The following is a 12,998-nucleotide window of genomic DNA, read 5'->3' on the forward strand; positions in this document are numbered from 1 at the left end:
GCTGACCCAGAGTTCAGTTCTCCTTCACTTTCCATCTTCAGTTACTGCTTCCAGTTTTCCAACTCGGGTCTCTGTGTTTTGTGTCCCTTTGTACTTTCAGCCAACAGTCATCCTCTCCTCTAACTTACTGCAGAGGAAGGAGTGCCTTAGCCGTGACAGTCCAGTTGAGGCCTTGTTGCCCTAGCTGGAAGTGGGATTATATTGGAAACATGGGAGGACCTTTGCCCATTTTCCCATTTAGTAACTGCTCTTCAGCAACTGCCTCTGAGGTGGAACTCTTTATTTAAGTTTTCCCTTTATTATTTAGGTTCACTGAACACAGTGAGTGAAAACTCCTGCCTGGAGCACAAAAAAATTGCAAAGCAAAGCTCCTCTACGTTGCTGATGCTCGATGGGATCATCAACAGAAGTGAGGTATGCAACACGTGGGATTCAGACTCTCTCTTTGGAAATGGGAATGCTGGAATGTTGGGTCCTTTTCCCTCCAAACGAGTGGGGTGGCATAAAAGATTACTAAGCTTGCAGAAAGTGCTTTTTCGTCACCTCTAAGTCCACACACCTGTATCTCTAGCCCTGAAAACCACCTAGGGTGTCATCTCCAATGTATATGCTGTCCTTAGAACACTTGTCTCCAGACCTCCCTAGAGTCTTCATGCTGGAGACAGTTACTAGCTACCTTAAACCTTGTCCAAGTCTCCCCTATGTCTGAATATACATTTTAGAAAATTAAGTGTATCGCGTGTCTACTACAAAGCAAGCACTGCATGCGCATTCAGGAATCTACTGCACTCCCCCCTTCTGCTCCACGTGAATTGGAAGGAGTTAGGGAATGCTGCTAATGACAGAATTTGCACAGAGAAGCACAATGGTAAACTGCTGCTAATGCATGCGCTACAGATGTTGGTTGGGGATCTGGTAGTATACAGGATGTACACATTCTGATTATGGAATGGGGACTCTCTAGATAAAACTACACAGCCAGTTAATGTACCATCTAAAAACTACTTCTATACCCTGAAGAGATTAGTGTCTGTCATTTGGGCTTTTACTTTAGAGTCTAATAGCTGGAGATTGAATCCCTTATTCAGAGGAGTAATTATTGTTCATATAAATAGGTCTGTTGGAGTCAGCGAGCTGAGCTCAGTGAGGGAGGGATAGTCGGTTTTGCCAATCCAAGTCTCTACAGTGTTGTCCAATGTGTGATGCAGTATTTAGTACATGGAGGAATGGTGAAGTATATTACATTTTTTCAGTGGTAATCTGTGGAAACGTTCAGGTTCAGGTGCTGACTGAGGACACAGCCCTTCACATCTACATGTGATATATGTGTCTGCATCAGCCCCTTGCCAATGATGGGTTGGATGGCAGGACACGATTCGTCCTGAAACCAGTATTATGCAGGGTGAGCCTACTCTGGAGCTGGGATCTCAGTCTTCAAACCCCACAGGTAGTTGCTGCTAGACCACCTGACAGGGTATCGATGAAGCTGGAGCTGTTTTGCCCACTGAATAGAAACATGCATCAAGTTTGGGGTTCCTTCATTTTTAACTGCTCAATACATTAGGCGTGATTTCTGTGGCTTGAAACAAGTGAGGTTTGCAGGAATGTATAATGTGTTGTTCTTACTGCCTATACCAGCTGGTAGCTGGGTCTGAGGGGGATCCTGCAGCACTCACACCCTTCTCTTGCAAAGAGCATTCCTGGCAATGGTGCTGGGGTTGTCATGCCAGGCCAGGAAGCAGACATGTGCAGCAACAGAGCTGTGATTTTTTTTTTTTTTTTCCTTCCTCCCACGTCTATGTGGGGGAACTCCATCAGCCATCAAGTGAAAATATTGCAGCACACAGCACATCTCTGAGTGTGGAAAAGGGGATGCTGGGCGCTTGGAGAAAGAGGAAGGGCCATGAAGAACAAATACTGAACATAATCACACACTTCTTGAGGCTCATGTGAACACAGTATATATGTGCCTGCCACAAGGTAGCACTTTAGGTACATCCCTGTTTATTAAAAAGGGATGCTTTTTTTCATTTGAGTGTATGATGCATGTGGGGTTCAAAGAAAAGAAAGGTGTGTGGGATGAGGATCTGGTTGTGGTCACTGTTGCCAAAGAAGCCAATTTAAGGAAAAAAAAAAAAATTGCAGCTGTGGGATATTATTATTTATGTGCAATCCCATAGCAGCCAGAAGCCCGCATCACAGATTAGAACCATACCGTAACACGCTGGACTCTTGCTCCTCTACGGCCCTTAAATTCTTGTGATTGTGTTTTCATTTCTGGTTTTAATTTTGCTTTTTTTGTTGATGCTGGTTTGCTTTTTACTATTGTCACTATTTACTATATTTACTCTGGAGATTTATTGATTCTGCATTTGGGTGAGATTTTGAACTGCAGTTGGTGCTGCTTTAGCTTTGTTGCCATTTACGATAATAAACTGGTCCAATTCTGTTCACAGCATACTAGCTTCTATAGGAATGGAGTTACGCCAATATTGGTAGTTTTGGAAAATCATTTGCAAGTATGTGCCAAACCCCTGGAGGGTTTGACATTTAGAGACACAAAAATTAGAATAAAAGAATGGGTCCAGTGATCCAGTTCCTAAGCTGTTCATTGTATGACCTTAAGGCAACTCATTTAATTTCTTTGTGCCACAGTTTATCTATCAAAGAAATAGGGATAATATCTATTTATCTCTTGCAGTAGGTTGGGAAATCTAATAAATGTTGGCAATAAGCTTTTGATCCTGTAAAAGTAACAGAGAACAGCAAAAGACGGTATTATTTACAAATTCATGTTTCATTTTTCCTGTAATTGACATTGTTATGGTGCTATTTGGAATTAAGCGGGTGCTAAATAGTTCACTGAAACAGAATTCAACAGACTCTTGATCCTGGCACGTGGGAGGTTCTAATGTGACTCAAATGTAGAGTTTCTCTTTCATTTGCTTAGGCAGTTGAATTAAGTCTTGTTGGGCATGCAACCCCAGACAGGTCACATTGTATAGCTTCATGGATCACACTTACCTGTTCTGCATAGTACCACCAGTCTTCTCTGGTTTAGGCACATTAGATGCAGCCCTGGGGACCACACATAGGTTGACCAGGTGGCCTTTGACTGTGTCCTCTGTCTTTCTGTAGGTGATCCTGTGGTTTTGGCTTAGTCAGTGTAGAGAAGGGCGTTGATTGTGCTGTGCTTTTATATGAAAACTGGTCCGTAAACAAAATAAATCGCAGACCCAGCTGGAGTTGGAGCTGTGGAAGCAAGCAGCACTGGAAAATGAGCCTTGTTTAGGGAGATTTATTGAAATGAGCCATATACTCACACCAATATATATTATCTGTGTGTGTATGCTTACCTGTATCTGTACATGTGTGTATATTAGAAAGGTAGAAACCTAATGGTCATAGAGTAACCATATAAAGCTTTAGGGAAGAAATGAACATAAATAACAAGGAAAGTATTTCCTTCCCTAATGAGGAAATGAAAATAAATTTAAAAAAAGAAAAAGAAAAAAAAAGAAAGCACACAGATGTACATTCTAGGAAGAGAATACTGTCAGCTGGACTGGAGGTGCAAATAGGGGACATATCTGTCTCCCAAGGCTTGCTCAGGGCTGTGGTCTGCCATTCCCCTAGAACATCAAATTGGATGAGGAGAGCAGATCCCAGATAAAATCTCCTTCTCAAGGTCCCACAGACCTTATGAAGGGCCCAGAGGGCACGTGCATCAGAGAGAAACAGGCAGAATCATGCTATACAGAGGGGGAGAATTTAATTCAGGCTTTGAAACACCCAAAAGGGGATTAATACCCATAATTTATTTTTTTAAAAATGTCTCCTGTCCATTAGAAAATCCTTTGCCTCCCTGCAGGAGAGAGGAGACTGGGAACTGAACAGAACGTAGGATGTAAGAGCAAACTGTAACCCAGTGAATTAGTCTTAACTATAGCGAAAACAGCACTTGTGTAAATGAGGCCCCTAAGGGCCGATAACCAAGCAGTAAAATGTTACAGGAGGGAAGTAAGTCAGGGCTATAAACCTGGGAAGTCAGGACTGGGTAGCCAGTATCTGGAGCATAAAACAGGCGAGATTAAAGGATGACAGATGAGGGCTGGGAAGGATGCATGAATCCTTACCAGCATAAGGATTCCAGTTCCTGTGGCCTAAAGACAGGCTTGTTCCTCTGAGTACTGCCAGGTACCAGAAAATGACTGAGATGCCCACTGAGAACTTGTGAGGAGAGTAGGAGTAAGCGATGATAAATAAAATAAGGAAATATAATCAAATCAGCATTGAGTGTATTTGATTTAAGAGGACACCAATGAATAGAGAAGGGGAAGAAAGCGGCAGGGTGAGAGTTGCTGTTGGATGGGACTGTGGCTTGAGTGAGATATAGTGCAAGCCCTAAATTATCATCATCATCATTTTTTGGCTGGGCTGTGTTGTGACATCAATACCAATTTACACTCCGGGTGAGTAGCACTTACTACCATCTTGTCTTCATAAATTGTGCATTGTCCTTATTTATTTGCTTCCCCGTCCCCTTCCTCTCCTCCTGCATTGCCTCTCTTCTTCTTTATAAGCATAATGGGGATGGTGTACCCTTGCTATGTCCCTGATGAGTTTGACATTTAACCCCAGTTATGGAGCCCGAGCTCCACTCTCCTTTCTTTTGTGCCAGGTATGGGAATGTTCAGCTTGTATTCTTTCTTGTGAGGAGGATCTTGTGAGGAGGCAAGGTTGGCATTACTCGATAGACCTGTTAGCAAGTGATTCTTTTATCATCATGCAGCAGGTATTTCCATGATACTTTGTGTTCTTCATGTCTAGCCAGGAGTAGACATGTTGGCTATTCTGAGTCAAAGCCTTCTTCCTGACATCATGTAGTATGCATTTAAAGGTCATAATTTTTATATTTGCTTTCTCTTCAAATTTAGTAAGCCACCTCATATTGCGAAGTCCACAAAAGCACTGCTGTGGCATCACAAGATATCTTCAGAACTACCTTCAAGCATGGAAGAAGCAGGTTGCATCATGGCAACCTCAGCAGTGCCTGGAAGCAGGTCTGCTATTTTTGATATATCCATAGGACAGAGCTACTCACTTTTCACTGTGTGGACTAAATTCTAACAGAGAAATCATTCTGCAGGTCACCTGCCTTCCCAGGGCATCCCTTTGATGGCTATTGCTATTGTAATGTTAAAAAGATAGAGCATCTATTGTTTTTCTTCAAGCATAGTATAGCAGCTGAGGGGGAAAAAACCTTAACACTGACCACATTATCTTAGGTAACTACAAGATTTATCTTTCTTCTGTTCAAAAAGAGCATAGCTAGAGAGAACCCCTTTGATTGTTGGGGTTTTTTTTCTGTAAATCTGTGCTGGAGTTTTCATTCTGCAGAAAACACAGCATTGAGAAAGGAAGTGTGGGAGAGGCATTAGAAGACAGTAAAATCAAGCGTATCCCAAATAAAAGATCAGGCTTGAACTGTAAACTTTATGGAACTTTTGCAAAAGAGTTAGGAAGTAATCTGAATAGCCAACAAGCTGGAGAGTTTGATTGTGGGTCTTAAGAACAGTCTATCCCAGACGAATGAATAGATCCCAGCTACAGTAGAGTTCTCAGAAACTGGAGACCGGTGATGTGTCTGGCCTGCTGTCACTCACCATCCCCTTTCTCATCTTAAATTGATTAAAAGATTTCCTTCCTTGCTCGTTTGGCATGAACAATTAAGACCAGCCATCTTGAGGAGGGGAAGGAGATGAAATTCAGTTACCACATTTCCTTGGAGGAGGAGGACTTTTACTCAGCTGATTACCTTTCTGGAGTAAAGTTGGAGATGTGGCAGTCTCCTTTCTTTGTTTTCTCTCTACTCCTTGTACTCTCTCTTTTTCTCTGTGATGTTGGAAAGAGCAATCAGCTTGGTGTAGCAGAAAGAGGATGAAGTGTCTGTATCAGACAGATGCCATATAATTTACCAACTTCTTTTGTCCCTCATTGTGTGCTAAGAACTAAAGGATTCACAGGTTGAATATCCACAGCCAGGTATCTAGAAAGGAGCCCTGCAGAACAGATAATATTCCTTATAGCGCACTGCCTATTTTTTTATAAATACCTTTGAATGCATACGATTAAAAGGAGCAAAAAGCATGCCCAGGATAGTGGGGGACTTTTTCTCTATCTTCCTTATCAGGTGAGGTTTTTGTGTACTCCTCATCGTTGGTATAAAGGAGGGTAGGACTGCAACAAGAGAAAAGAGAAACAAGGTCCGTCTGGGTTACCGGTTCAAGTTCCTATTACACCTAGGTCCAAAAGAGTACGAAGTGTTGAGCTGTGCATTCCTGGAACCACATGGGTCTGTGAATGGTTAGCTGTTCTTGCTGTAGGCTGAGATCTTACTGCAGGATTTTTAGCTGATGATGTGACTTTTGATTTTTTTTTTATATTAATTCCCACTTTGTGACTTTGTAGGAGAAAGGGTGTCTATAACCATTAATAAGAATACTTATGGAAGGAGAAGGAAGCTGATAAGCTGTCATTTTATGTCAATCAGCAGGGATGCACTGGTTTTCACTGATAGTTTTTGCTAATGCACGGGATTTTACACTGAAACAGCTGAGTTGTGCACATGTTCTACTGTTCCGGCTTTGTGACTGGGTCAGTGATTAAATGAATTAGAGAAAGTCCATTTAGAAAGCGAATGTGTGCCAACTTCCTTTTTCAGTTTCATTTGAAACTCTGATATAAATTAAACTGAAATAAGTCTGGTTCAAAATGAGAAACCTTTTTCAGTTGCTTAAAATCACACCTTCAATTGATCTGATATCCCTCAACATATGGGATAACTCTCAATCTCCTCATGAATTGAAGTTTGGCTGTCAGAGGGGCAGATGGTAAAGCTGAAACTAACAGTTCCGAGAATTACCTGTTCGTGATGTTGTAGGGGATAGCTCTTGGCTGTGGCATGAGTGTTAAGAAGTAGAATAGAGCTCATACTGACTGGTTTAATTTCAGAGCTTGGTGTCCACACTCACCCGCCCAAAGTTGTTCTCCCACAACAGAAGCCGAGGAGGAGGGTGATAACACAACAGCGGCATACTGCAAGCAAGTACTCACACACAAAATCCCATTTAATTGAGAGGGGATTTCTATCTGTGTAAGCACCACTGTTGCATATAAGGGTGCAGAAAATGCAAAACTAACAGTAGTAAACTCGAGAGAGAGAGTGAAGGAGAGTGGGAGACTAAATTTATTTGGGAATGCCTTGGTCAATGTGTTATTTCATTTGGCACACAGGTGCCAGGTGATGGGTAATGTCACTATCGGGAAAAGGACAGAGACTTCTCCTATGCTAAAGGATTACAGATTTAATCTAACAAAACCTGTCTTCTGTTTGCAGCAGTAACTCCAATTCACAATCTCTCCTGTCATATTCTGCACGTGGTTGAATGTTTATTACTATATACAAGAAACACAAGGTTTCTTCCTGATTCCTGTATGATCAGTTCATGTTCTTATGCTTACAGCCAACGGAACAGAAAGTTGGGAACTTGCTTTCTTTTGAGAATCTGCTTTGCTGAAAAGAAAATAGATTCAGATAACGTGTAAAGAACCTTGGTGCTGGTGCCTGCCTAGAGGAAACAGGCAAAGGAGGGATAGACTGAAAAAAAAAAAAAAAAAAAGCCACTGACCTTATTTAGGGGTAGTAGATTTAATAATCTCTAATGGAATTACTGGTGAGGAATCTACATGCTCATCTCTTTCCTGTAAAGGTTTGTTGTTTGTTTCCCGCCCCCCCCAGCCTGCTGCCTTCTGCAGGGAATCGGTATGTAGACATTCTCCTAGGACAGCAGCTGCACGACGGTACCCTAGCTGTAAGGTCGTGCCCTAGCATAATACATTATGAGACAGTGGGTTAGAATATGCTTAACCCTGTACAGGTGCACAGGGAAGATGATGGATGCAAGGAACTTTTTACTGCTGCCTCTGTGCAGGGGGCAGGGAGGAGGCACCATCTCTGAAACTCCTTTTTACACGCTGTATGGTGCTGTGGGAATCTAGTCCGGACTAGAATGGAGTCTAGCCCCAGGCACAGTGCCTGGGGGAACAGCTGCCAGTGCTGAGTCCTTCTTCAGCTTCCCTGCCTGCCCCGCATAAGCAGAGACTTGCAACTCTAGATTTTCCTACAGCACTGAGTTGCAATAATGCAAGCCAGTTGCCAGGATGCAGCAAAGAAAATTGAATCACCTGCCAAAACGATAGAGCAGTTCCTTAATTTCCATTTTCTGTTCCTTCATTTCCATTTTCTGCCTGCACAAAGGTAGAGTAGGAATTAAAGTCCTGGGGAGCGCTCGCACCCTCTCAGGCTGCAGCTGAATGATGGAAATAGTTGGAACTTCACTGCTAGCTCTGTGGTTTGTTTGATTTGGGGGAAGCAGGAGATGTAGACCTCCCTAGTGCCCCATGCAGAATAACATGCCTGCCTTTAAACACTGCTTTAGTCAATATTCTGGGTAAAAACTGCCATGTTAGATTTTCCTGGAGGGAATTTTCTGGGGTTTGTAACTAGTCTTGGTGACAAGGGAATCTCCCTATAGATAATGACATAAGAGCAGTGTCATTTTAGTTCTTATTGATGCTATGGTCTTGGACAAATATGAAAGAATAACTTGGCAAGAGGTGGTGGTTTGGCGGACAGCAGATACCCCCACACACTAAAAAGACATAAAACCGGCAGCATTAACTTTTAAGTTTGGATTTTCCATGAATGAATATTAAGCAGATGAAATATGCGCTTAGTTCGCTATGTTAAAGAACTGCAGCCCTTTTCGTTTCTTGCTTGTCTGCATCAAGAACTTATTAGATTCATTGTTTAATTTTAATTGGTATTACAGAAAAATCACTCTCCCAATTTTATTTCTAAATCTGAATCCACCTAACACTTCTGTACCTGAATGGCCCCATTGTATTCACTAGCATCAGTAGCTAGTAGTTCTTAGCTGGATTAAATTATTAGGCCCTGATCCTGCTAACAGTATTGCATTAGGGGTAACTTTACTCAGGGATTAGCTGAACCGAGATTTGCAGACTCATCTGGGTGGAGTTGTTTGTAAACAACAAGTGTTTGCTAGACTTGAGGTATTAATGAATTCAGTGGTATGGTTCATTTACTTAAAATTAAACATTTCTGTAATGCTGAAAATTTTGGGCATTGACTGAGATAAGGAGCATCTGAAAGGCGTAGATTTATTTGTGCATATTTCATCATACAGTTTTTGTATGTGAAAGATGCCTTGAACTAAGCTGTGTTAAGTCATCCTCTATGGCTAAAAGTACCTAAGGACATTTAGATTATATTTATAATATTGTATAGGCGAGATCTGGTTATTCAACACACAGAAAAAGCATCTAAATTTTGAACGTAGGAATGTCAGGATGGGGCCCAAAGCTGGATGAGTCCTAAGACTTCACCTTCCTTTGGAGCATCAAGCACTGTCTGCTGCAGGAGGCAGGATGAACGCCGAACTCCTTGGAGCAGTGATGTGATCTGGGGGCAAATCTTCCATCCTCCTACAAGAAGCAAAGCACAGCTTTCAGACAAATGATAAACACCCAATCATTTGTGCTTCTAATAGAAATGCCAACAATCTGTTAGCTTCTTGGCATTGTGGCAAGCCCGTTTGCGGTAGACACCAGGATTGCCCAGTTCCCAGACACCCGTCCTGGTTGTGGCTTCTGCGGGGCAATCAACCTGGATCAGGGCACAGGCATTTTTGCTGTGTCCATAGTTGACTTACCCAAAGCAGTTCACATGGGCTTCTCTTGATCCTAGAGACACCATTACTTCACGCAACGCTCCTGGGCTTGATGGCTGAGATTATAGGACTGTTACTTGGGCCATGAGGACAGGTTCATGCCGTGAACACATCACCTTTTTGCTCTGGAGGCTGAAGCATTCTGCTCATCCCCAGGTCTAATAGACCGACTTCTCCCTCCTGCCCTCCTCATGACCCCAACGTGATCTGGAGGAGCCACTCCTCCTGAAGGTCAGAGATAATTCATGTGGTGTCATGCTGTGTCATTCATGATGAGTGACTGAACTGGTATGATGAATGGGGAAGGGTCAGCTAGAGCGCTAACCCTAGGAACAAATTTGTGGGGCCACCACTGTCATTTTATTTAGGGTCTGCACAGAGCCCTCCAGGCTCTCTGCCTCAAGAATGAACAGCTTGTCCCTGAAAGGAACTTAGCTTTTTCCTCAGGGGTTTTTCCCCCCCCACCCGACTCTAGGAGAAGAGGAGAGTGAGAAGCATTTGCAATTCTGTAAAAAATTATGAGCACAAAGGCTAGTCCATCTAATTGATAAGAAGCCTTAAATCTCATTTTTCAAGGGTTTATAATGTGGCTGAAAACTGCTGAAACTTGGCATTCAGAACTCATCTAGGGAGCAACTCTTTTCCCATCTCTCTTTTTTAAAAAGAGATTATTTTCTCACATCATCACCTCTTCTGCTCCACACTCTCCTCCCCACCTCCCCAAGTTATAATTCCTGGCAGAGTTTCTCCGTGAGCAATTGCTCATAAGGGCTCTGAGCTCTGCCATTTTTTCTCCCAGTGGGAGCTGCATCCCAGCATTTTTCTGGAATTAAAAAAATTCGTTTCTCAGGATTTTCTTGCCTGCAACAAAGAACAAATGAGGCAAAAGCTTGAACAGAGATTTCTGCAGTGCTATGTTCTTTGTACCTATGACCTACATGTTAGTTAAAATCATGTCTGCCGAGAGCCCACAAAAACGCCTTTAAGACAATTCGTTTCCATTTTAGATCAGAAATGAACCCTGTTTACTTAAGGGTTTTACTCCACTGACTATACTGATGTAATTGAAGGCATGTAACTTCTCTAAGCTATGCTAAGATGAATTTTGTTATGAGGTGTGAAATTTGCCACCCCTCCTTAGGCAAAGTTTTCACTGAAGTCAATGAGAGTTTTGCCAGAATGAGATCTGCATTGTCAGGACTCTTCCCTCCCTCCTGGTTTCTGCTTGCACAGCAGTATGACTAAAATTCTCCACGCTTATCTCATTGCTAGTTTTTATTCACCTGTTTTGGCAGGGCTAGCATCATGTCCCTGGCCAACAGGTTCTTACACTGTTCCCAGTTCTTACACTGGGATGTGCTCAGGTAAAATTACCTCAGATTCTACTGGAAAGTTTGCCTGCCTCAGGTCTACAGGCATAAACACAAAGGCCCTTTCTCATGTTTCCGTAATTCCAAAACAGCTTAAACTTTAATAATAAAATATTGCAGGTTTTTACTCCACAATATGGATTAGGCCCCCCCTTAGCTGCTTAGGAGAAGCAAACGTAATTTAAATGGCAGATAGTTTTGTCATTTGAAAATTAGCTAGTCTGTATCTGAAATAACCCTTTTTTGTGGTTGTTGGCATGGAAACAAGTATAGCCTGCAAGTCCTTCTCCAGACACCTTTGTAACTCCAGTACAGAAGTCAATGGGAACCTGTGGAAAGGCTCTGCAGCTCTGAAAATCAGATGTCCAATACCTCACTGTTATCCTCAAAAAGTATCTGATTTTGAAAATTAGCTTCATTCTGAAGAAAGGCTTTCCTGAAGTAGTGAAGTTTGAAGTCAGGATATATATTTAGAGTTGAGGTTAAATATTTCGGGCATAACAGCTCCTTCCACACCATCTGGTTCCTATGTATTGCATAATGAGATCAAATGCCTTCCTGGAGCTGAGTGGACACAACTCTGCTTTAACAGGTGTCACATCCCTTTATGCGAGAGCGGAATGTTGCTTGTGACATACTACTGCTTTCCCCAGTCCTTGTAACATCAAGTAGAAGGGAACTTTGATAACCATGGTAAGTTTTGTCCCGTTTTTGGATCGGTGTTAGGCTGAGTCTAGTCAGATATTTTGTAGATTGCTATGCTTAATTTTTTCTGCAATGCAAACTCAAGAGAGAAAAAAAAATCTTCTCCTCAATATATGACTTGATGATAAGGGGCAAAACACCATCATTTCGTGATGAGAAGAGGTGGCATTTTACTGAAATGTCATGGCTTGAGATACAATCTGTCTTTCCCATCCCAAAATGATTTCCAGGAAGGCAAAATTGAAAGTAGGACCGTGATGATAAATGAGTGAGATTTTTAACTGTCTTGTTGAAATACAAAAAGCCCTTCCTCTTATATAGGAAATATTTTTTAACTGTTTGAAAATGAAGCCAGGAGGAGGACATCTTCAAAACCTGTCAGGTCAGACAAGGTGGTGATTAAAACACACTCCTAGTCCTAATGTAGTTTTTAAACTAGCTGGCTTTTGTGGGATTGCATCAGATCTTCCAATTCAGAGAAATGCTGACAGAGGGCAAAAGGAACATGCAGAGGGGAAACAACTTCCATCATCTTCCTTACTTTCCCAGGAAACAAATGCATCTCTGTGTGAGGGAACAAGAGAATAAGATGCTTGCCCCAGCTTCATCTCTTGTACAATGGAGACCCATCTCTCTTAAAGATGGTCCATCATGCTGAAAGAAGAGAGATGCGGGCAGAGGACCCCAGGAGTCCGAGCCTTGTTTCACTGCACTGTATCTGATGTTGCAGAGCTTCTGGTGGGGTGGCAGCGGGGCTGGGATGAATGGATGTAACTTACAGCTGAGTAGTACATCCTTTTGTAGGATAAACGGGGGGAAAATTGAATCTTGAAACTTATGTGCTTAGTGCCAAAGCTTGCCTCCATGAAAGGTCTTGCTAGGTGTGGAGAATCTTCTGGCAGATGTGGTTGAAGGGATGGGGCTCCAATCGTGACTTCATCCTTCTGCCACACCACCAGTGCTTGGCGACTTATTTCCTACTGAGCTGGAGTGTGGCACTTGATCATTTAGAAGACTTTTCCTGTGTCTGACACCTGTACCCATGTGTCCAAGGGTCAAAACAGAAACGTGACCATCTCAGCACGGAAGCTGTTCATTGCTAAAATAT

At 42.4% G+C, this 12,998-nt stretch overlaps 1 protein-coding gene across 6 annotated transcripts in view; it reads left to right on the top strand.

Moving 5' to 3' along the window:
- The window catches only part of SAMD11 (sterile alpha motif domain containing 11), a 192,805-nt gene that overhangs the window by 10,310 nt on the left and 169,497 nt on the right, over positions 1 to 12,998 (top strand). For all 6 annotated transcript variants that reach the window (XM_072883837.1, XM_072883832.1, XM_072883831.1 and 3 more), the window contains one exon: positions 308 to 414. The gene's annotated coding sequence lies outside the window, so the exon portion shown is untranslated. The remainder of the gene's footprint in view (positions 1 to 307; positions 415 to 12,998) is intronic.

The sequence above is a fragment of the Ciconia boyciana genome, chromosome 19, assembly GCF_034638445.1.
Source record: "Ciconia boyciana chromosome 19, ASM3463844v1, whole genome shotgun sequence".
Classification (NCBI taxonomy): domain Eukaryota; kingdom Metazoa; phylum Chordata; class Aves; order Ciconiiformes; family Ciconiidae; genus Ciconia; species Ciconia boyciana.